We start from the raw sequence: 23771 nt of genomic DNA on the forward strand, positions 1-23771 counted from the left end.
TGCTTTTACTGGAAGTGAATTGGGTATTAAAAATAATAACATATTTGAACATTGCTGATTATCCCTGCTCTTTCTAACGGTGCAGTTTTTCCGTAATTCCTTGGCAGAATGTTTATTATGTAGAGGAACCCTACAGTGATTATATGTAATGGTTCAAATATTGTCATGTTCATAATGTTGGGCATTGGTCGCTGCTCCTGTCACAGAAAGCAGTATCTGGGCTGTGGAAAACTTGTAATCTTTGGGCTTCAGGAGGTGAGTAGTGTTCACTGGTTCAGCTGTTTCAGAATTAGAAAGGAACAGAGCCGCTGTAATGTCTTAGATTGTTGCAGGAAATAGTTAATAAAAAGAGAGCAAATGTAATCAAAAGTAAACTTACGTCTGCCTCTGGAGTATTTGGATTGACCGGAGGACACTGTTGTGATGTTGAAATTCTGAAAGGTTCAAAAATCATTGCAATCAGGTCGTTCCCCAGGTGTGCAAATATCCAACTCGCTGGGTAATCTCTGTATTATCCGGTGAAAATTATAGGGGGAGAAATTCTATACCTTATTACCTCCTGCTAGAGCATTATCCCTGGGGTGAGCCACAGCGATTCCAGCGCGGTGGGGCAAATCTCGCCATCAACCCACCCGCCACCCCCTCCCCCCACAACGGCGCCGATACTTTGGGCAGTGTGTGAAGATTATGGAATCGATGGCGCTCTGTTGCATTTGTTGAAGCATTTGTTCACTCTGACCACCCGAGTGAGGTAGTTAAATTTCTTCCTCCACTGTGTGTCGATTCTGGGGACCACAGTACTGCCCAAGATGTATTCCGCTACCTCCCTCCACATGGTATGCAAGACTTGTGATGAGGGCCTCCTGCCACTTTCTGGGCAGAGCACCAGCCTCCGTCTCTCCACAGCAAAAAGCAATGCCTCCAATTCTTCATTGGAGAAACTGCGGCTCTCTCCCTGGGACATGGATCTGACATGAGCACACCTGGTTCAGTCCTTTGGCTACTTCTCCTTGTTCTGTTTCTGCTTGCTGAGGCAGCTGCACAGCCAGCAATGCTGAGAATGAGGTGCTGCAGCAACAATGAACCTCCCCTTTAAGAAGTGAAAATAGCCTGTGACAATGATGATTTGCGATTAGACTACAGTCAGTATTGGTAAACCCTTTGAGTGTAGTCTTTTGATTGGGTGCTTAAACAAATTGACTGTAAATTAATAAAGCTTTAAATAACACAGCGCCAGGGACCCGGGTTCGAATCCGGCCTCGGGCGACTGTCTGTGTGGAGTTTGCACATTCTCCCCGTGTTTGCGTGGGTTTTCTCTGGGTGCTCCGGTTTCCTCCCACAGTCCAAAGATGTGTGGGTTAGGTTGATTGGCTATGATAAATTGACCCTTAGTGTTAGGGGGATTAAATACGTGGGGTTACGGGGATAGGCTGGGATATGTGTTGGTGTAGGGGTTACGGGGATCGGGTGGGATATGTGTCGGTGCAGGCTCGATGGGCCGAAATGGCCTCTATCTGCACTGTGGGGTTTCTGTGATACTCTGATTCTGTGAAAACTTAACAAATCAAAATAAAATTTGGTTCTTCAAATTGATAATGCACTCCAGTCCCCACACCGCCCACCGGTCGCGAAAAGCCTCAAGCGTGCCGGTGGACACTGTGTGCTCCATCTCCAGGGCCACCCGGGCGCGAACATGGACGCGGAAGAGTGGCAGGCAATTGGGCCGAACAATCCCCTTGACCGCCCGCTGCCTGCACCAATTGATGGCTTTTTTGGCCAGGCCCAGGAGCAGTCCTATGAGGAGGTCCTCTAACCTGCCCGCTCCCCTCCAAACCGGGTGACCAAAGATCAAGAGCGTGGGACTGAAGTGCAGCCAAAAATCGAGGAGCAGCCTCTTCAAGTAGTGAGAATAACCTCTCACATTCTGCATAGACATGAAACACGGACTCCTCCAGGCTGCAGAAAATGCAGGCAGCCTGGGAGTCCATGAACCTATTTAAAACCATATTGCACGGGACTGCTTCGTGCAACACCCTCCAGGCCAAGTCCCCGATTGAACAAGGGAGGACTCCCGCATACGGAGCCCTCCATTGGGTGCCTCAGCCTCCGCCGGATGGCAACATGGCACACCAAGGCGTGTCTGGATGGCAGGCAAAGATGGCAAAGTGGAGAGTGTGCAGGAGCAGCCCATACAGGGAACACCTCCGTGCGGAATGAAAAGGCACGGAGGATATTTCCTCGAGACGGCTCAAGTTGTGAGGCGCCGGTTCCCAAGGGGACTTTCGCGGCCAGGCGCCGATGAGGAATTCCATCTGAATGTGGGAAAGCTTGGACGGGATTGCCCCATGTGCTTGAGCCACCTCGATACACCCAGTGGAGTCGGGGCCCAGTGCCACTTTCACCGACTCGATGGCTTTGACTGTGAGCCAGACGTTGGCCCAAGACAGGCGCAGCACCAGCTCCTGTGGCGCCATTAGCCCGCTCCTCCGCCATCGAGCAGGTCCCCGACTCTAGTCACATTTCCAGGCACAGCCCACCCTTTGAGTGTACTCTTTTGGATTAGGTGCTTAAACAAATAAACTGTAACTAATAAAATTTTAAATGAACCTTAACAACTTAAATTAAAATTGTGTTGTCCGGTTTGGTAACGCACTCCAGTCTCTGCAGCGCCCACCGGTCGCGGATGTACTCAAGTGTGCTGGTGGACACCGCATGCTCCATCTCCAGGGCCACCCAGGCGCAAACATGGCCGTGGAAGAGAGGCAGGCAATCTGGCTGAAAGACCCCCTCGACCGCCCGCTGCCTGGACCAAATGATGGCTTTTTTAGCCAGGCCCAGGAACAGTCCCACGAGGAGGTCCTCCAACCTGCCCACTCCCCTCTGCGCCGGGTGACAGTAGATCAAGAGCGTGGAACTGAAGTGCAGCCAAAAATCGAGGAGCAGCCCCTTCAAGTAGGGAAAGACGGGCTGCAACATCTCAAATTCTGCATAGACATAAAACACGGATTCTTCCAGGCCGCAGAAAATGCAGGCAGCCTGGGAGTCCATGAACCTATTGAAAACCATATTGCACGGGACTGCTCCGTGCAACACCCTCCAGGCCAAGTCCCCGATTGAACAAGGGAGGACTCCCGCATAGAGAGCCCTCCATTTGGGGCCTCCGCCTCCGCTGGACTGCAAGATGGCATGACAAGGCGTGTCTATACGGTAGGCGAAGATGGCAAAGTGGAGAGTGTGCAGGAGCAGCCCATACAGGAAACACCTCCGTGCAGAATGAAAAGGCACGGAGGGTATTTCCTCCTGATGGCTCAAGTTGTGAGGCGGCCAGTTCCTGAGGGGAGATTCAGGGCCGGGCGCCGATGAGGAATTCTGTCCAAACGGGGGAAAGCTCGGACGGGATCACCCCACGTGCTTGAGCCAACTCGATACACCTAGTGGAGCCGGGGCCCAGTGCCACTTTCACCGACTCGATGGCTTTGACCACGAGCCGGCCGTTGGCCCAAGACAGGTGCCGCGTCAGCTCCTCCAGCGCCATCCTGCCCGCTCCTCTGCCATCGAGCAGGTCCCCGACTCTGGTCACCTTGCCAGTCACAGCCCACTCTTTGAGTGTACTCTTTTGATTGGACCAAAAACAAATTGCCTGTAAATTAATCAAACTTTAAATAAACCTTAACAAACCAAATTAAAATTGTGTTGTCCGAATATAATATGCACTCCAGTCCCCACGGTGCCCACCAGTCACGGATGTACTCAAGCTTGCCGGCGGACACCGCGTGCTCCATATCCAAGGCCACCTTGGCGCAAACATGGCCACGGAAGAGAGGCAGGCAATCGGGCTGATCGACCCCCTCGACCGGCCGCTGCCTGGACCAATTGATGGCTTTTTTAGCCAGGCCCAGGAGCAGACCCACGAGGAGGTCCTCCAACGTGCCTGCTCCACTTCGCACCAGCTGACCGTAGATCAAGAACGTGGGACAGAAGTGCAAACAAAAATCGAGGAGCAGCCCCTTCAGGTAATGAAAGAGGGGCTGCAACCTCTCACATTCCGTGTAAACATGAAATATTGACTCGTCCAGGCCGCAGAAAATGCAGGCAGCCTGGGAGTCCGTGAACCTATTTAAAACCAAATTGCAGGGGACTGCTCCGTGCAACACCCTCCAGGCCAAGTCCCTGATAGAACAAGGGAGGACTCCCGCATAGAGAGCCCTCCATTGGGGACCTCCGCCTCCACCAGCAGGCAAGACAGCATGCCAAGGCGTGTCCGGACGTCAGGCGAAGATGGCAATGTGGAGAGTGTGCAGGAGCAGCCCGTACAGGAAACACCTCTGTGCGGAATGAAAAGGCATGGATTGTATTTCCTCGAGATGGCTCAAGTTGTGAGGTGCCGGTTCCCGAGGGGAGTTTCGGGGCTGGGTGCCGATGAGGAATTCTGTCCGAATGGGGGAAAGCTCAGACGGGATCGCCCCACATGCCCGAGCCGCCTCGATACACCTAGTGGAGCCGGGGCCCAGTGCCACTTTCACCGACTTGATTGCCTTGACCGCGAGCCGGACGTTGGCCCAAGACAGGCACCACACCATCCATCCCGCTCCTCTGCCATTGAGCAGGTCCCCGACTCTAGTCACCTTGCCAGGCACAGCCCACCCTTTGAATGTAACGCCAATGAGCTTGGGTTTTAAGACTTGACTTAGGACTCCAATCATTTCTTTGAACAGAGAGCACGAATTTTGCATGCAGTCCAAAGCATTAGTGCCTGCCGCTAATTCTCCAACTTTGCTAATGCCACCGCCAACTCCTGAGCTATAATTAATTTCTAGCCCTCGTTTATTATCGCTTCCCCACAGATTGTTAAAAGCAGAACATATTTGTATTATTCTTACTGTGATTTCTAACTTTATCGTTTTAATTAAAGGGTGAGGTAAGACCACAATTGTCACTCGAACAGTGACTGCCCACTCAACAGCTGAAGCAGTGAAAACCCAGTCAGCAGCTGGAGCAGTGAAAACCCAGTCAATATCTGGAGCAGTGAAAACCCAGTCAATAGCTGGAGCAGTGAAAACCCAGTCAATAGCTGGAGCAGTGAAAACCCAGTCAATAGCTGGAGCAGTGAAAACCCAGTCAACAGCTGGAGCAGTGCTCACCCAGTTACTAGCTGGAGCAGTGAAAACTCAGTCAATATCTGGAGCAGTGGAAACCCAGTCACTAGCTGCAGCAGTGAAAACCCAGACAACAGCTGGAGCAGTGCAAACCCAGTCAATAGCTGGTGCAGTGAAAACCCAGTCAATAGATGTTGCAGTGAAAACCCAGTCAACATCTGGAGCAGCGAAAACCCAGTCAACAGCTGGAGCAGTGAAAACCCAGTCAACAGCTGGAGCAGTGACAACCCAGTCAACAGCTGGAGCAGTGACAACCCAGTAAACATCTGGTGCAGTGAAAACCCAGTCAACAACTGGAGCAGTGAAAACCCAGTTAACAGCTGGTGCAGGGAAAACCCAGTCAATATCTGGAGCAGTGAAAACCCAGTCAACATCTGGTGCAGTGAAAACCCAGTCAACAGCTGGTGCAGTGAAAGCCCAGTCAACAGCTTGTGCAGGGAAAGCCGAGTCAACAGCTGGAGCAGTGGAAACCCACTCCACAGCTGGTGCAGTGAAAGCCCAGACAACAGCTGGTGCAGGGTAAACCCAGTCAATAGCTGGTGCAGGGAAACCCCAGTCAATAGCTGGTGCAGTGAAAACCCAGTCAACAGCTGGTGCAGGGAAAACCCAGTCAATAGCTCGTGCAGGGAAACCCCAGTCAATAGCTGGTGCAGTGAAAACCCAGTCAACAGCTGGTGCAGGGAAAACCCAGTCAATAGCTGGTGCAGGGAAACCCCAGTCAATAGCTGGTGCAGTGAAAACCACTCAACAGGAGATATAAGGAAAGTCCACACAACAGGAACTTTATTAAAGGCACTGAGACCGCTGGGCACAAGGTGCAGTGCCGGCACAAACAATAGCAGGTGCAGTGAGGGCCCGCTCAGCAGCAGGGGGATCAAATGCCGACCCCTTCTCAGCTCTGTGAAACTGCCCTATTCTCTGCACTGATCAAGACATTTTAGCTGCACGTGGGAGGAAATTGAACATTCCGTCTAAGAGTCGCGGTTCACTGACCTATCTGTAGTGTCCCGTCAAGGTAATAGGATTGAAAAATAGCAACTAACTTATGATTGGACAAATCAGCCAATGTTAGCAGTGAATTATAACGGCCATGTGTAGAACATTCTGTCTTTTCAACTGAAAGTGAAGAAATGTAAAACTAAACGCTGTTTAAGTTTCCCCTCCCCCCCGCTCCCGTTTATCGAGATGAGAATATTTCTAATCTTTCGCTATCAACTCGAGGCGGCCGCACACTACTTGCTGGTAACCCGTATGTTTCCATAACAATCAGTTTGTACCTGAACAGATTACTCCAACATCCCGCTCGTGTCCGCAGCCAGGCGGACCAATAACAGGCCCTGATCCTTCTCCAAAGTGAGCATCAAGCGGCGCTGCTGCTGCAGAGCCACAGCCCAGCTCGTTACAAACAGCTTCCGCATTCGGTAAGAACCAGGTCCCATCACCGCAAACTGTGCTCCAGGTTCCAGTCCCGTAAATCTCTAGTCTCCCCGCACAGGGACTGCTCCCATTCACCAGTCTGGGCTTGGCACTTCCTGCCAATTATATTGAAATAAACAGTGAGCAATTTAAGGCGCTTTATATTAAAATGTGGTGAGAGTTTCTGTAATCTCATCAATAATCCGATTGTCCTGTTTATTTAGTCAGGTGAGACAAACCTTAAACATTGGCTTCATTGTGTCAACATGTGAGGGGAAATGTTGTTGTTATCAATTCCTGTCTTATCGCCGTGTATATTATGAATGTTTTTAGATAGTCCCATCTATCCGCTGGTTTTCATTTGAACGTTGAAAATTTAATCCAGGGACGGCAGCATTATCGGCACTAAGACAGTGAAATGTTGATGAAATTAAATCAAATGTTTCGGTCACAAAATAGAGGAAGTGTCTAATTATTGTGGGCTGGTGAGGCGTTTAGCTCACTCACACGGACGGATCTTTCAGAGTGCTGAGTAGTGGGAGGACTTAAACTGAATCGCGAGATATGCAGTAATCAGATTCGGCAAATTCAAGAATGAAATGGATAAAGACCTGAAGAAAAACGGACCGAGGGCTGGGAAATATCCAGGAGCAGCAGAAGCTCCAGATATCCAGGTATTCCCGGTCCTGTACACCTCTGTGTACTTACTTGTTGGGTGAATTGTTCTAATATAATCCTTCTGGGAAATTAACATCCATTCACCAGTCTCTATACCGGCATTTTTCAGGGACATGTTGAGCACAGCATGATGCCACGACCGGCAAATGGAGTAAATAGATAATACATCTGTGTTAACAGTGACGGGGCGTGAGATATGGGCAAGGCTTGCAGGAGAATTCTCCACTCTTTTACCAGCAGTTCCATGGGATGGTGTGTATTTATTGGAACCGTTTACTGATCTTCTCTAAGATTCTGTCCTTATTGCCGTTTCATTATCTATCTAAGTGTCAAAATAGTAAATTCAGGCAGCTGTGGGGTCTTACAGTGTAGTTCCTCCCGTGCTGCCCACAGTAACCGCGGACCCATTGCCCAGGCTCCCCGAGGCTGAGAAACCTCCCTCCCCAGTCTCAGATTCACAGTCTGTGGAAAATATCAGATCGCACAACAAGCGATTAGCGCAGGTGCACAGCCGGGCTCACGGCGCATGCCCGGTAGCGGCTGTTGGGTTGAGAATGGAGAGTTGGATTGAGATTGTGACATTTCCAGCCGGTCAGCTCAATCACTGCGGCTTTGGGGCAAATCTCAATGGAAACTTGTTATGTCTGCATTGTAAATGTGCCGAGTGTCAGTTATTTACTGTTCCCGGTGGGGGTGTTTATTATATATAATAACTAGCTGAAGTGCCCAGCAGTGCCGAGGGTCTTTTGAGGGCATGTTGTTGTTGGAAGAGAGAGAGAGAGTGACTGGGGGGAAGAGAGAGAGCGACTGGGGCGAAGAGAGTGAGCGACTGGGGGGAAGAGAGAGCGCGACTGGGGGGAAGAGAGAGAGCGGCTGGGGGGAAGAGAGAGAGCGATTGGGGGGAAGAGAGAGAGAGAGACTGGTGGGAAGAGAGAGAGCGACTGGGTGGAAGAGAGAGAGCGACTGGGGGAAAGAGAGCGTGACTGGGGGAAAGAGAGAGCTCGATTGGGGGGAAGAGAGAGCGCGACTGGGGGGAAGGAAGGGGGGAAAGGGGGTAATGGGGGGAAGGGGGGAAGGGGAGGGGGGAAAGGGGAGGGGATGGGGGAAAGGGGAGGGGGGAAAGGGGAGGGAATGGGGGAAGGGGGGAGGGGAGGGGGAAGGGGGGAGGGGAGGAGGGGAGGGGGGAAGGGGGGAGGGGTGGAGGGAGGGGAAAGGGGAGGGGGTGGTGAGGGGGAGAAGGAGGGGGGAGGGGGAGGGGAAGGGGAGGGGGGAGGGAGGAATGGGGAGGGTGGCAGGGGTGGAAGAGGGGAGGGGAGGGGTGAGGGTGGAGGGGGGGAGAAAGGGGAGGGGGGAAGGGGAGGGGGGAAAGGAGGGGAAGGGGGCAGGGGAAGGGGAGGGGAGGCGGGGGAAGGGAGGGGAGGGGGAAAGGGGATGGGAGGGTAGGGAAGGGGAGCGGGCGGGGTGAAGGGGGAGGGGGGAAGGGGGGGAGGGGGAGAAGGCGGGGGGGAGGGGTGGGGGGAGTGGGGAGGGGGGAGGGAGAGGGGCGTAGCGGGGGGAGGGGGATGGGAGGGGGAGAGGAGGGGAGGGGGAGAGGGGGAGGGGGAGGGGAGGGGGTGAGGGGGAGAGGAGGGGAGGGGTGGGGGAGGTGGGGCAAGGCGGGGGGGCGAAAGTGAGGGGGGAGCCAGCAGACCGTCTCCGCTCTTCCGGCGATGGCTCCACTGAGCTCCGTACCACCCCACGCACTGACATGTCGAGCGCAGCGCCCCGGTCAGCCCAAGCCCCCGCCCTCCCGAGGCTGGGCCAGGCGGCTTGAGATGGCCGATTGCCGCTGGCCGGGCCCGGTTGCCTTGGTAACCCTCCTCCCCTCTCCGCCTCCCGATCTCCGGGACCGGGCCTGGGCCTGAGCGGCTTGAGATGGCCGATTGCGGGTGGCGAGCCCGGTTGCCAGGGTATCCCTCTCCACTCCGCCTCCCCTCCCGAGCCCCGCCCCCCCCCCGAATGAAGCGCCAGGAGTTTGCAGTGAGCCCAGCCAGCCTTTACCAAGATGGCTGGCCGCTGGTTCGGAATCGGGCCCAGCGGGGGGGGGGGGGGGGGTGATGGGTGGGAGGAGCTTGCCACAATACAATTGCCTCGGGTCCAGCATGGCTGGCAACAGACGCCCAGGCTTCGAGGCCTACCTGCAAAAACTGGGAAAGGTAGGAAAATTAATGAGATTAGATAAAAGATTTAGAAAGTAATTAACTTTAAATAAAAAAAATATTTGTTTTAAAAGCAACTTTTTTTTTAATAGACGCAGAAAGCGGGAAAAAGAAATGTAAAGTTTGGAATCAAGACGGTGGCGGCTCACCTCGGTTCAGAAGGATAAGGCCTGCCCACACACGCACCGATTGGTCGACCATCAGGTCACCGAAGCATAGGATTGGTCAATCGTCCTGTCACTCGACTCTTGGAGGGCCCGCCCGCATGCGCGACGAAACCGCCCCCGCCACACAGCGATTGGTCGACCATCGGGTCGCTCGACCGTACGATTGGTCGACCTTAATGTCACTCTATGCTAATGAGTGGATAATGAGATGCTAATGAGCGGAATTTGGACTTTTTTTGATACAGCGGCTGCAATTTCTTTCTCGCCGAAAAGTAAATACGCTTATGACCGTATCGGAATCGTAAGCTATCCTATGATGGAACGCACGTGTCGGTATGCTCTATAACTTTAGAGTGTATAGCTGGACAGACACACCGAAGGACAGACAGACAGACAGACAGACAGATCTATCCTTTTATATATATAGATGCCCGGCGGTGCCGAGGCTTTTGAGAGGGCATGTTGTTGTTGGTATTGAGAGAGAGAGCGACTGGGGGGGAAGAGAGAGAACGACTGGGGGGAAGAGAGAGAGCGACTGGGGGGAAGAGTGAGAGCGGCTGGGGGGAAGAGAGAGAGCGACTGGGGGGAAGAGAGAGAGCGACTGGGGTGAAGAGAGAGAGCGACAGGGGCGAAGAGAGAGAGTCATTGGGGCAAAGACAGAGAGCGACTGGGGCGAAGACAGAGAGCGACTGGGGGGAAGACAGAGAGCGACTGGGGGGAAGACAGAGAGCGACTGGGGGGAAGAGAGAGAGAGTGACTGGGGGGAAGAGAGAGAGAGAGCGACTGGGGGGAAGAGAGAGAGCGACTGGGGGGAAGAGAGAGAGCGACTGGGGGGAAGAGAGAGAGCGACTGGGGGAAGAGAGAGCGCGACTGGGGGGAAGAGAGAGAGCGACTGGGGGGAAGAGAGAGAGCGACTGGGGGGAAGAGAGAGAGCGACTGGGGGGAAGAGAGAGAGCGCCTGGGGGGAAGAGAGAGAGCGCCTGGGGGGAAGAGAGAGAGCGACTGGGGGGAGAGAGAGAGCGACTGGGGGGAAGAGAGAGAGCGACTGGGGGGAAGAGAGAGAGCGACTGGGGGGAAGAGAGAGAGCGACTGGGGGGGAAGAGAGCGAGCGATTGGGGGGAAGAGAGAGAGCGACTGGGGGGAAGAGAGAGAGCGACTGGGGGGAAGAGAGAGAGCGACAGGGGGAAGAGAGAGAGCGACGGGGGGAAGAGAGAGAGTGACTGGGGGAAGAGAGAGAGCGACTGCGGGGAAGAGAGACAGCGACTCGGGGGAAGAGAGACTGACTGGGGGGAAGAGAGAGAGCGACTGGGGGGAAGAGAGAGCGCGACTGGGGGGAAGAGAGAGCACGACTGGGGGGAAGAGAGAGCGCGACTGGGGGGAAGAGAGAGCGCGACTGGGGGGAAGGGGGGAAAGGGGAGGGGAGGGGGAAGGGGGCAAAGGGGAGGGGAGAAAGGGGAGGGGAAGGGGGGAAAGTGTCGGGGGGAAAGGGGAGGGGGAAAGGGGAGGGGAGGGGAGAGGGGGAGAGGGGGAAACGGGGGAGGGGGGGAAATTGGGGGAGGGGTTGGGAAAGGGGAGGGGAGTTGGGGGAAATGGGGTGGAGGAGGGGAATGGGGGAGGGTGGAAAGGGGTGGGAGGGGGAGGAAATGGGGGTAGGGGGAAAGGGGGGAGGGGTGGGAAGGGGTGAGGGGGAAAGGGGGGAGAGGTGTGGAAAGGGGGGGAGAGGTGTGGAAAGGGGGGGAAAGGGGGAAAATGGGATGGGAGAGGGGGGAAATGTGGGAAAGGGGGGGAGGGGGGGAAAGGGGGGGGAAAGGGGGGGATGGGGAGAGGGAGGGGGGCTCTCCCCTCTGCTGGCGATGGCTCCACTGAGCTCCGTGCCGCCCCACACACTGACATGCCGAGCGCAGCGCCCCGGTCAGCCCGAGCCCCGCCCTCCTGAGGCCGGGCCAGGCAGCTTGAGACGGCCGATTGCGGCTGGCCGGGCCCGGTTGCCGGACTAACCCTCTGCGCTCCCCCTCCCCTCCCGAGCCCCGCCCACCCACCCCGAATGAAGCGCCAGGAGCTTGCAGTGAGCCCAGCCAGCCTTTACCAAGATGGCTGGCCACTGATTCGAAATCAGGCCCAGTGGGGGGGGGGCGGGGGGGTGGGGGGTGAGGGGTGTTGGGAGCTTGCCACAAAACAATTGCCTAGCGTCCAGCATGGCTGGCAACAGACACCCAGGCTTCGAGGGCTACCTACAAAAACGGGGAAAGGTAGGAAAATTAAAGAGATTAGATAAAAGATTAGAAAGTAATTAACTTTTTTAAAAAACAATATGTGTTTCAAAAGCAACTTTTTTTTTATAGACGCAGAAAGCGGGAAAAAGAAATGAAAAGTTTGGAATCACGATGGTGGCGACTCACCTCGGTTCAGAACGATAAGGCCCGCCCACACACGCACCGATTGGTCGACAGTCAGGTCACTGAAGCGTAGGTTTGGTCAATCGTCCCGTCACTCGACTCTAAGAGGGCCCGCCCACACCACGCAGTGATTGGTGGACCGTCGGGTCGCTCGACCGTACGATTAGTCGACCTCGACGTCACTCGATGCTAATGAGCGGATAATGAGATGCTAATGAGAGGAATTTTGAAAGTTTTTTGGATACTGCGGGTGCAATTTTTTTCTCGCCGCAACATAAATACCCTTACGACCGTTCCGGAATCGTAAGCTTTCTTTTGATGTAACGCACGTGTAGGTATGCTCTATAACTTTATAGTGTATAGCCGGACAGACACACCGAAGGACAGACAGACGTATCCTTTAATATATATAGACTAGCTGAAGTGCCCGGTGGTGCCGAGGCTTTTTCGAGGGCATGTTGTTGTTGGAAGAGAGAGAGAGAGAGCGACTGGGGTGGGGGGGAGAGAGAGAGAGAGCGTGACTGGGGGGGGAAGAGAGAGAGCCACTGGGGGGTAGAGAGAGAGCGACTGGGGGGTAGAGAGAGAGTGCGGGTGGGGGGAAGGGAGGGCGGGGGGGGAAGGGAGGGCGGGGGAGAAGGGAGGGGCGGAAGGGAGGGCGGGGGGGAAGTGGGGGCTTGGGGAAGGGAGGGCGGGGGGGAAGGGAAGGGGGACGGGGGCGGGGGGGAAGGGGGGCGGGGGGGAAGGGAGGGGGAGGGAGGGCGGGGGGGGCGGGAGGAAGGGAGGGCTTGAGGCTGAGAGACAGGCACAGCCACGCCCGATTGCCGGGGTAACCCTGCCGCGCCGCCCCGCACTGCCGAGAGCCGCGCTCTCCGAGCCCCGCCCCCCCCGGCCGAGAGCCGCGCTCTCCAAGCCCCCCCCCTGGCCGAGAGCCGCGCTCTCCAAGCCCCGCCCCCCCGGCCGAGTGCCACGCTCTCAAGGCCCCGGACCCCCGGCCGAGAGCCGCGCTCTCCAAGCCCCGCCCCCCCGGCCGAGAGCCGCGCTCTCCAAGCCCCGCCCCCCCGGCCGAGAGCCGCGCTCTCCAAGCCCCACCCCACCGGAGAGCCGCGCTCTCCAAGCCCCGCGCCCCCCCCGGCCGAGAGCCGCGCTCTCCAAGTCCCAGCCGGCCCGCACTCCCATTGCCGGGGTAACCCGATCCGCACTCTCGAGAGCCCCGCACCCCCCTCCCCACCCGAGCCGAGCGCGGAACAGAGTCTCACCTGCTCCTGCTGCGCGCGCACCCTGACCCTCGTGGCTGACGCCGTTGCCCCGGGTAACGTGACACGGGGGGGGGGCTGTGTGGTAAGGAGCTTAGCAGCAGCCCAGTTACCTAGCTCGGGCCTGGCTGGGCAAGAAAGGCCCAGGCTTTCAGGCCTAATAAAAAAGCGGGCAAAGGTAGGAAAAAGAATCTTCAGGTGAGACAAAATATTTACAAATGAATGATTTATTTTAAAAGAATTTAATAAATTGAATTTTATTTTGCTGGAAATGTATATTTGAAAACAAAGACGCAGAAAGCAGGAAAAAGAATGGAAGCAAGATGGCAGCTACTCACCTTGGTTCAGAACGAAAAGGCCCGCCCACACACGCACCGATTGATCGACCGTCAGGTGAACAAAGCGTAGGATTGGTCAATCGTCCCGTGACTCGACCGTAGGAGGGCCCGGCCACACGCGGCAGCAAGCCGCCGTACGATTGGTCGACCTCGAGGTCACTCTGTCGCTAATGAGCGGATAATGAGTTGCTAATGAGCGGAACGTTGAAGGTTTTTCAGATACCGCGGGCGCGATTTTAGCCCGGCCGAAACGTAAATACGCTTAAAACCGTCTCGGAAGCGTAAGCTTTCTTTGGAGGTAACGCACGCGTAGGTACGCCCTGTAACTTTCGAGCGCATAGCCCGACAGACGCACAGGCGATGACAGACAGAATGACAGACAGAATGACAGAATGACAGACAGACAGACAGACAGACAGACAGATGTACCGATTTATATATATAGATAAGTAATATAATTTAACACAAACAGTAATCCTAATATTAATAATATAAATTTAATAATAACCAGGGAATACCAGAATTATAATCTCTCGCTTTCCGGGGATGGACAGACGCTGTTTATTTTACTTCCGCTTTCTTCCGTAAATGATCAGAGGCGGTGGGAGATGAGAGACAGAAGAAAGATTTTTACCTGCGCAGATGACGCCGGCATCCCAGGAGTGTGACAAGGAATAGTGACCCCATTGAGCCAAATCACACTTCCGCAGAGTGGCCTCGGTCCCGCCGCAGTGAACATTCCACGTCACAATGGGTCCGGACCCTTCCCCAAAGTGAGCCCCGCCCGGTCTTGACAGCGCGGCCCCACAGCCCAGCTCCTGGCACACAACAGCGGCGTCCCATAGGTCCCAGAGACCACCATACACAGTCCCCCACTGTCCCCTGTAGTGAATCTCCAGTCTCCCAGCGCACAGACTGCCCCCATTCACCAGTCTCAGCTTCACCGTCTCTGTAAAATATCAGAAATAACATCAAGCGGTTAGAGTGTATTAAACCCACAGTCTCCCAGCGCACGGACCGTCCCCATTCACCAGGCAAGAGGGACCATGTGAGGAATCAGTGGGAACATCAGGCTGTGCCCAGACCCCGAATAAAACCCAGAGTAAATATTAAACATGGCAAAAGGGAGAGGAAAATACTAATTAACGGTGTAAACGAGCAGGGAACCGGGAGTCAGCGGGAAGTTCCCAGCAGCAGAGGGGCTCCCACGGGGTCGGGGTGGCGATTGGCTCAGAATATATTCCAGCCTCCAGAGGTTGAGAAAAAGGCGTGGCTGCAATGGTCAGCTGTCCATCATGATCAGTACCGATTGGCCAAGGTAGTGCGAGCTCAGCCCCAGTGAGGATTGGAAGAAATTCCCCCCAATCCCCGGAGACAATAGAGGAAGAGGCGGGGCTGGATGGTCATGTGATCCTAATGTCAGCACTGATTGGTGAGGTGGAAAGTGAGAGCTGCTGTGGGACCGGCAGCAGTGTCAGTGGAGCCGGCCCTTCACACTCTGCCCTTCAGGGCCCCGTTTATTGTCGCTCTGCATGAAGGGAGCAGCCGCCTCTCAGCTGGAATTAAAGATCTTTAGTAACAGTCCACGGGAAACAATCTTCCCGTCCGATGGACACACGAGGAGCTGGTTAATCGGTGATCGAAGAGACGCTGAGATTGTCACCCAGCCTTAATATTCAATGGGATGGATCAGAGCAGAGAGATACCAGATAAAGTAAAAATGAAAAGCGATTACCTGACGGGTCAGCCTGACTGTTCCCAGGTCTGCCTGAAATGAGACATTGAGAATTATAGTTCGCTGGGGCAAGAAATTAATAAAAATGTCAGAAAGAAAACGCACACATACAACGAACTGTGGGGTAACAATTCCAGTCTCGTTGTGAAAATCTGAAACGGGGCCTGTGATTTCATCTGTTCTTCATTACTTATAAAACCTCAAATACAATCTATGTAGCAAGCTGACATTTGTAAAGTGCCAACAGTTTATCGAGAATTGTTTTCACACAAACACACACTGACACCTGGGCACACTCTCTCCTTGTGGTGACAGTGCTCGGGCCCCATGTATTACCAGTGTTTAGGTGCCCAGAGAAGGCGGTGGTGATGGACCTGCTCCTCGTAGAATCATAGAATGACACAGCACAGATGGAGGACTTTCGGCCCATCCTGCCTGTGCTGGCTCTTTGAAATGCGATCCAATTAGTCCCTGCCCCCTGCCCTTTCCCCTTAGCCCTGAAAGTTACTGGTGACGGTGCTCTGACAATTTTTTGCCCGTGTGTAGTTGCCCTGAGCAGGCGGTGGTGATGATGAGCATTGCAGCTCTTTTAACAGCTGCAGTGCTCTTCATCTTCATATTAGGTAATCCCTCGGAACTGAGGATGACTTGGTTCCGCACTAAAAATGAGTTCTCAGGTGACTGCTTACTCCAATTATGGACCTACAGTCTCTGTCATAGGTGGGGCCGACGATGGTTGAAGGGGCTGGTGGGTGTAGTTCTCGGGTTGACGTGCGCTCCTTCCACTGCTTGTGCTTCGCTTCTGTTTGCTCCTGGCAAAGAGACTCGAGGTGTGCGGCGATTTCCCGAATGCTTCTCCTCCACTTTGTGCGGTCTTGTGCCAGGGATTCCCAATTGTCAGTGGAGATGTTGCACTTTTTCAAGGAGGCTTTGAGGGTGTCCTGGGGCTCTCTTGCCGTGTCGGAGCTTCGAGTAGAGCACTTGCTTTGGGAGTTTCGTATCAGGCATGCGGACGATGTGGCCCATCCATCAGAGCTGTTCAAGCATGGTCAAAGCTTCGATGCTGGGGATGTTAGCCTGAGCGAGAACACTGACTTTGGTGTGTCTATGCTGCCAATGGATTGGCAGGACCTTGCGGAGGCAGCGTTGGTTTTATCTCTCCAGGGATTTGAGGTGCCTCCTATACATGGTGCATGTCTCTGAAGCTTACAGGAGGGCGGGTATCACTACTGCTCTGTAGACCATGAGCTTGGTGCTGTGTTTGAGGTCCCGGTCTTCAAACACTCACTTCCTCAGGCGACTGAAGGCGGCGCTGGCACACTGGCAGTGCTGGACTTTGTTATCGACATCTGCCTTTGTTGACAGTAGGCTTCCGAGGTATAGAAAGTGTTCCACATTGTCCAAGGCCTCGTCATCGATTTTGATAATCGGGGAGCAGTACTGTGTGGCGGGGGCAGCTTGGTAGAGGACCTTTGTCTTATGGATGTTTAGTGTAAGGTCAATGCTCTCGTAAGCTTCCATGAAGGTGTTCACAATGGTTTGGAGGTCGACCTCCAAGTGCGCGCAGACGCAAGCATCGTCTGCATACTGTAACTCAATGACAGGGGATGGGTCAACTTTGGATCTGGACTAGAGGTGACGGAGGTTGAACAGTTTCCCGTTTGTTCTGTAGATTAGCTCCACTCCAGCAGGGTACTTACTGAGGGTGAGATGGAGCATTGCCGCAAGGAAGATTGAGAAGAACGTTGTTGCCATAACACAGCCTTGCTTGATACCGATCCATACATGAATTGGGTTTGTGTTGGATCCATTGGTCAGTGTAATGCCTTGCATGTCATCATGAATTATGCGGGGGATGGTGACAAACTTTTGGGTGCAGCCGAATTTGAAGGCGCTCTCACAGTGACTTTAAGTAGCGAAGTATAGGATTCCCATGCAAAGTTCAGGATGGAATATTAGTATAATTTAAATTAAATTATAGATTATCTTATTGTGTGATGAGTTTCAGAGCCTTTAAGTTTAATTCAATGTTTTCCATGTGGAAACGTCAAAGCTTCCATAAAGTTGTAATTGGAAGTTTCTGAAACAAATCAAAATGAACCATTGGTTAGACGGGTTCACACCTCCTATCTCTGTGCTAGCTGTTCCTCAATAGGTTCCAGCTGAGCGAATTCTCTTGTAACCTGTCCTTGCCGATTGGTCCATCATTTTACCCGTTAATGATGTTCGGTTAATGGTCCTCTCATTTACTGGTTAATCTTTGCTCCTTTTTAAAATGCAGCCAATATGTTGACCTGCTCCCAGCCCCCCTGATGATACTGTGTCCCACAGATCTCCAGGTCTCTTTCTATTCTAAATGTTATATACTAGAGACAGTGTGTTGACCTGCTCTCAATCCCCCTGATGATATTGTGTCCCACAGATCTCCAGGTCTCTTTCTATTCTAAATGTTATATAATAGAGACAGTGTGTTGACCTGCTCCCAGCCCCCCTGATGATACTGTGTCCCACAGATCTCCAGGTCTCTTTCTATTCTAAATGTTATATACTAGAGAGAGTGCGTTGACCTGCTCCCAGCCCCCCTGATGAAATTGTGTCCCACGGTTCTCCAGGTCTCTTTCTATTCTATAAGTTATATACTAGAGACAGTGTGTTGACCTGCTCCCCATCCCGCTGATGATATTTTGCCCTCCAGATCACCTGGTCTCTTTCTATTCCCTAGGTTATATATTACAGACAACGTGACACCGATTCTTGTCCTCAGCTGCGTTTGTCAAGGATTCTTGATTGAGAGCAGTTTCCAAACAGAATCTCTCTGGTCTCGTTCAAGTCCGGGTTCTGAAAAGTTGACAGAGCATTACAAGCTTCCACTCCAGGAGAGCCTCAGCAGTCCTGAACAACACTCTCCTGTCCTGCACATTCATCATTTATTGTTATCCATTGACAGACTAGTGGGAATAATCTTTCTGTATTTACTCAAAAACTTTAAAAACTCAACGCTTCTGTTAGAATTGATGATTGTGAGACTACAAAATAGAGTCAATACACAGCGTTTATATGAAAGTTCTTCTCCTGTCAGATTATCAGGTGTGTCGAGAATTACAAAAAATTATTTTATATTAAACTATATCAAGTCCAACTTGAACAACATTCACAATTAAATGAGTTCCCGTTGGGTTTATGAAGCAAATGAATTGAAAATCTTTAATTGCACGTTAAAACCTCCAGTAAAACACCAGAGGGAGCTCACACCAAACAATCCCGACTCTGAGCATCAACAGCGCAAAGAGTAATTTCTAACAAAATATCTCCATAGCCCTTAACTAGTGCCTGGATATAAGTTACCATGGTTAGAAAATCAACAAAGACGCATCGAATATTGACAAGAACAGGACAAAGTGCTCTGATCGCTATCTGCCGTAGTTAAATATACAAACAAAATCAGGATTTGTTACACAAAGCCACCAGAGCATGGGACATGTGGAATGAGATAGAGAAACAATCCCGCTATCTCATTAAATACTACATGACACTATATAAATCTATGGAGCAATTGGAGGAATAATAAGAAACAAGTCCCTATAACTCATTAAACAAAACATGACACAGCATATAAAGTATGGGACATGTGGAAGGAGATTGAGAAATATATCCCGTTATCTCATTAAACACTACATGATTCTGTAGAAAAGTTATGGATCATTTGGAAAGAGACTGAGAAACATTAATTATTACTTGACATTGTTCATCCAAATGTATGAAATAGAAAGCTTAATTTAATATAAAAAGCTCATAGCTCAGACGATCCTCACTAACTAAACAAAAAAACTCATACAGCAAATCCTAGGGAGGTTTAGGATATTTCAATAGCCTCATTTTTGACGAGTGTACTTGAAAAGAGCTCAATTAATAATGATTACTAACTGAAGCAATATAGGTTTCACCTCTAGTTAATATCTAACTTTACAATATATATAGTCCTTGTCCAACACTCCAACGCTGAACAAATTATCTTTTAAAAAATAGGTCAATTCTCTGTATCACATGCGGTCAGACAGCACTTCTAGTGAGAAATATCTGTGACAGAAATGTGTGTGTGTGTTCAGTCGGCAGTAGGTGCAGCTTTGACTGGTGTTCTACACTCAGAGAGTTCACTTACACCCCAGACTCCGATACATTCTATTCTAACAGTGAATGCGCTCTGCTTCCAATAGGCTCGGTTTTAAACCCCACTGGAATATCAACTCCAGTCTGCTCTGTCTATACGGGAGCCGCAGGGAACAAAATAGAGCAAACTGGTGTGGAATTTGTGCTCGATTTCGATTTTAAATCTAAATTTGGCACAAATCTCCTCTGAAAATTAAAGTAAGTGTTAATCAGATGCAATATATAATACACCTGTTTATTGACACAGACAGAGTTGAACAATTGTTTGCAATTTGAAGTTGATGGAACTTTCAAATCAATGAACAACCCAAAATATATATTAAATTAAAATTGTACAAATTAAATAACACATTGCAATATTCACTTCATACGATCCCAATGAATGACATTAATATGCCCATTATCTGTCAATTGAATTTGATCAGCACGCGATTTGTGAAAATGATTCAGGGAGTGATGTACACTTCATGTTTTTTCTCCGTTCTATGATTTGCAGAAAATGTTCTTTAAATCTACAAAACAGAATTTTAGTTTCCAATCAGTTTTATTATATCAAATAAAATGAATCACGGTAACATATTTCTTTAAATGTAAAATGTATCTGATAACAGTGCGAGAAGGTTTCCCTGTCAGTAAACCAGATTTTGTTAAAGAAGGAGATTAATAAATATAACTAAACACACACTGGAAACAGCGAGAAAATGACTGAAGTAATCGACCGACAAACTCAGCAAAAGGTATCGAGCAGTAGGAAGGAGATTGAGAAACCAGTCCCGAAATCTCATTAAACACTACATATAAATATATGAAATAGAATGATTAATTTCAGATAAAAGTTCATAATTTTGAAGATCATCACTGACTAAACAACAATATGCACAATCCCAGAGAGTTTGGAAATTTCAGTAACATTTTTTGGAGGGTAAACTTAACAATGATTATACTGTTAATTAATGCAAATTGAAACAATATTGGTTCCACGTCTAGTTAGTATTTAACAATATTGAAATTAATTCTCCAACGTTCTAATACTGAATAAACTATTTAAAATAGTTCAGTTCACTGAAACATACGGGGTCAGACAGCACTTCTGGTGAGAAATATTTGTGACAGAAATGTGTATGTGGGTTCAGTCGGCAGTAAGTGCAGCTTTGACTGGTATTCTAAACTCAGTGAGTTCACTTACACCCCAGACTCTGATACACTCTATTCTCACAGTGAATGCGCTCTACTTCTAGCAGGCTTTGTATAAATAATCCGATTAGAATTTTAACTCCAGTCTGCTCTGTCTGTGCAGGAGCCTAGGGGGACAAAACAAAACAAAACTGCTGCGGTAGTGTCTTGGTTTCTGTTTAAAAACTAAATTTTACTCAAGACTCAGCTGGGAATTTAAAATAAGTGCTATTCAGATGTAAAATATTCTTACATCTGAATAGAATGACATTGACAGAAATGGGTAAAGTTTCCCTATTTGTAGTTGATGGAATTTAAAATGAATCAACCCAAAATATGTTTTAAATGAGAATTCTTCGAATTGCATAAAGCATTTCAATATTCACTTCACACGATCCCAATGAATGACACATTTGAATAAAATATGACTGTTTATTTCAGATTGAATTTGATCAGCAGGCGATTTGTGAAAATGATTCAGGGAGTGAGATTCATTTCATGCTTTATTCTCCGTTCTATGATTTGCAGACAATGTTCTTTAAATTATCTACAAAACAGGATTTTAGTATCCAATCAGTTTTATAAAATAATAAATTTAACCACAGAAATATATTTCGTTAAACTCACAAAGTATCTGATAACAGTGAGATAACGTTTCCCTGTCAGTGAACCAGCATTTGTTATTGGTGGAGATTAATAAATATAACCAAACACACACTGGAAACAGAGAGAAAATGAACGGAATCACCGACCAAAAACCTCAGCAAAAAATATCGAGCATCTGGCAGGAGATTGAAAAACAAATCCCGAAATATCATTAAACCTTACATGACACTGAAAAAATAGTATGGAGCAGGTGGAGGGAAATTGAGAAATAAGTTCCAATATCTCATTAAATTCTACATGATTCTGTATGAAAAGTATGGGGCATGTGGACGGAGACTGAGAAAGCGTCATTATTACATCAGTCTGTATATGTAAATGTACAAAAAATAGTTTAATATTAAAAGCTCATAATTTTGAAGATATTCACTAACTAAACAACAACACTCACAGAACAATTTCTGCAATGATTTAGGGAATATTACGAACAACAATATTTGGAGACTTTATTTAATTATAATTGTAATAATGGTTAATGCTAATTGATACACTATTGGTTCCGCCACTAGTTACTATTTTATTATACAATATTTGTAAACCTTATCCAACATGCTAATGCTCAATAAAGTTATTTTAAATAGATCAGTTCACTCTCTCACACGGGGGTCAGACAGCACTTCTAGTGAGAACTATCTGTGACAGAAATGTGTGTGGGTTCAGTCGGCAGTAGGTGCAGCTTTGACTGGTGTTCTACACTCAGTGAGTTCACTCACACCCCAGACTCCAATACACTCTATTCTAACAGTGAACGCGCTCAACTTCCAACAGACTCAGTTTACATAATCCTATTAGAATTTCAACTACAGTCTGCTCTGTCTGTACAGGAGCTGCAGGCGGAAGGCGATGGAGAACCCAGTCCCGATATCTCATTAAACGCTACATGACGCTATTAAAATTCAAGAAAACAACATTTACATTCCACATCACTTCAATGCGTAGTAAAGAACAGTAATTTTATTAATGAGGTACATATTATGAGAAAAAAAGCTTATCCATAGATAAACTAAACAACAGCACCCACACAGTAAATTCCCCAGAGATGAAGGAAGTTTTAGTGACATATTCTTTTTGGATAGTGTAGTTAAAAATACTAAACATGCATGCTAATTGAAACAATATTGGTTCACCTCTAGTTAATACTTATTATACAATATTAAAGACCTTGTACAGCACTCTAATGCTCAACAGCCTAACATGATAATTCCAGACTCGGCAAAACACTGGGGTCAGACATCACTTCTAGTGAGAAATATCTGTGACCGAAATGTATGTGTGGGTTCAGTCGGCAGTAGGTGTAGCTTTGCCTGGTGTTCTACACTCAGTGAGTTCACTCACACCCCAGATTCCAATACATTCTATTCTATCAGTGAAAGCGCTCTACTTCCAGCAGGCTTGGTTTAAATAATCCGGATAGAATTTCAACTCCAGTCTGCTCTGTCTGTACAAGAGCCGCAGGGGACAAAATAAAGCAAAATTGCCGCGTTATTGTGACCGATTTCGGATTTAAATCTAAGATTGACACAAATCTCGACTGGGAATTTAAAGTAAGTGTTAATCAGATGAACAATATTCTGAACGCGCTGATTGTCAACAACAGAAATTGATAATTGATTCCCTATTTCAAGTTGATGGAACTTAAAATCAAACAAACAGCTGAAAATATATATCAAATGAATATTCTACAAATTAAGTAATAATTTCAATATACACTTCATGCGATCCCAATGAATGACAAATTTGAAGAAAATATGCCCGTTTTCTTCAGATTGAATTTGATCAGCAGGCGATTTGTGAAAATGATTCAGGGAGTGATATACATTTCATATTTTTTTCTCCATTCTATGATTTGTAGAAAATGTTCTTTAAATTATCAAAAAAACAGGATTTTAGAATCCAATCAGTTTTATAAAATAAAATAAATTAAACCACAGAAATATATTTTGTTAAACTCACAAATTATCTGATAACAGTGCGATAACGTTTCCCTGTCATGTAAACCAGCATTTGTTATTGATAGATGTTGATAAATATAACCAAACACGCACTGGAAGCAGAAAGATACTGAACGGAGTCACTGACCAAAAATCTCAGCAAAAACTATGGAACATGTTTAAGGAGATTGAGAAAGAAGTCCCAAAATCTTATTAAATTCTACATGACACTGTATAAAAAGAATGGAGCAGGTGGAGGGAGGCTGAGAAAGCATCATTATTACATCAGTCTGTACATATTCATGTATTAAATTGAAAAAATAGTTTAATATTAAAAGTTCATAACTTTGAAGATAACCACAAACTAAACAACAAAACTCACACAGCAAATTTTCCAAAGATTTAGGAAATGTTACTAACATTAACATTTGGAGAATGTATTTAATTGTAATTATTCTAATGGTTAATGCTAATTGTTACAATATTGGTTCCACCAGTAG

The 23771-nt window shown here is 49.2% G+C and overlaps 1 pseudogene; it reads right to left on the reverse strand.

Annotated features, from left to right (window-relative positions):
* Window positions 1–23771, reverse strand: part of LOC147098107 (scavenger receptor cysteine-rich domain-containing protein DMBT1-like) — a 185077-nt pseudogene that overhangs the window by 21206 nt on the left and 140100 nt on the right.

This window comes from Somniosus microcephalus, chromosome 30 (genome assembly GCF_052327205.1).
Source record: "Somniosus microcephalus isolate GS21.2 chromosome 30, FLI_Smic_1.0, whole genome shotgun sequence".
NCBI lineage: Eukaryota > Metazoa > Chordata > Chondrichthyes > Squaliformes > Somniosidae > Somniosus > Somniosus microcephalus.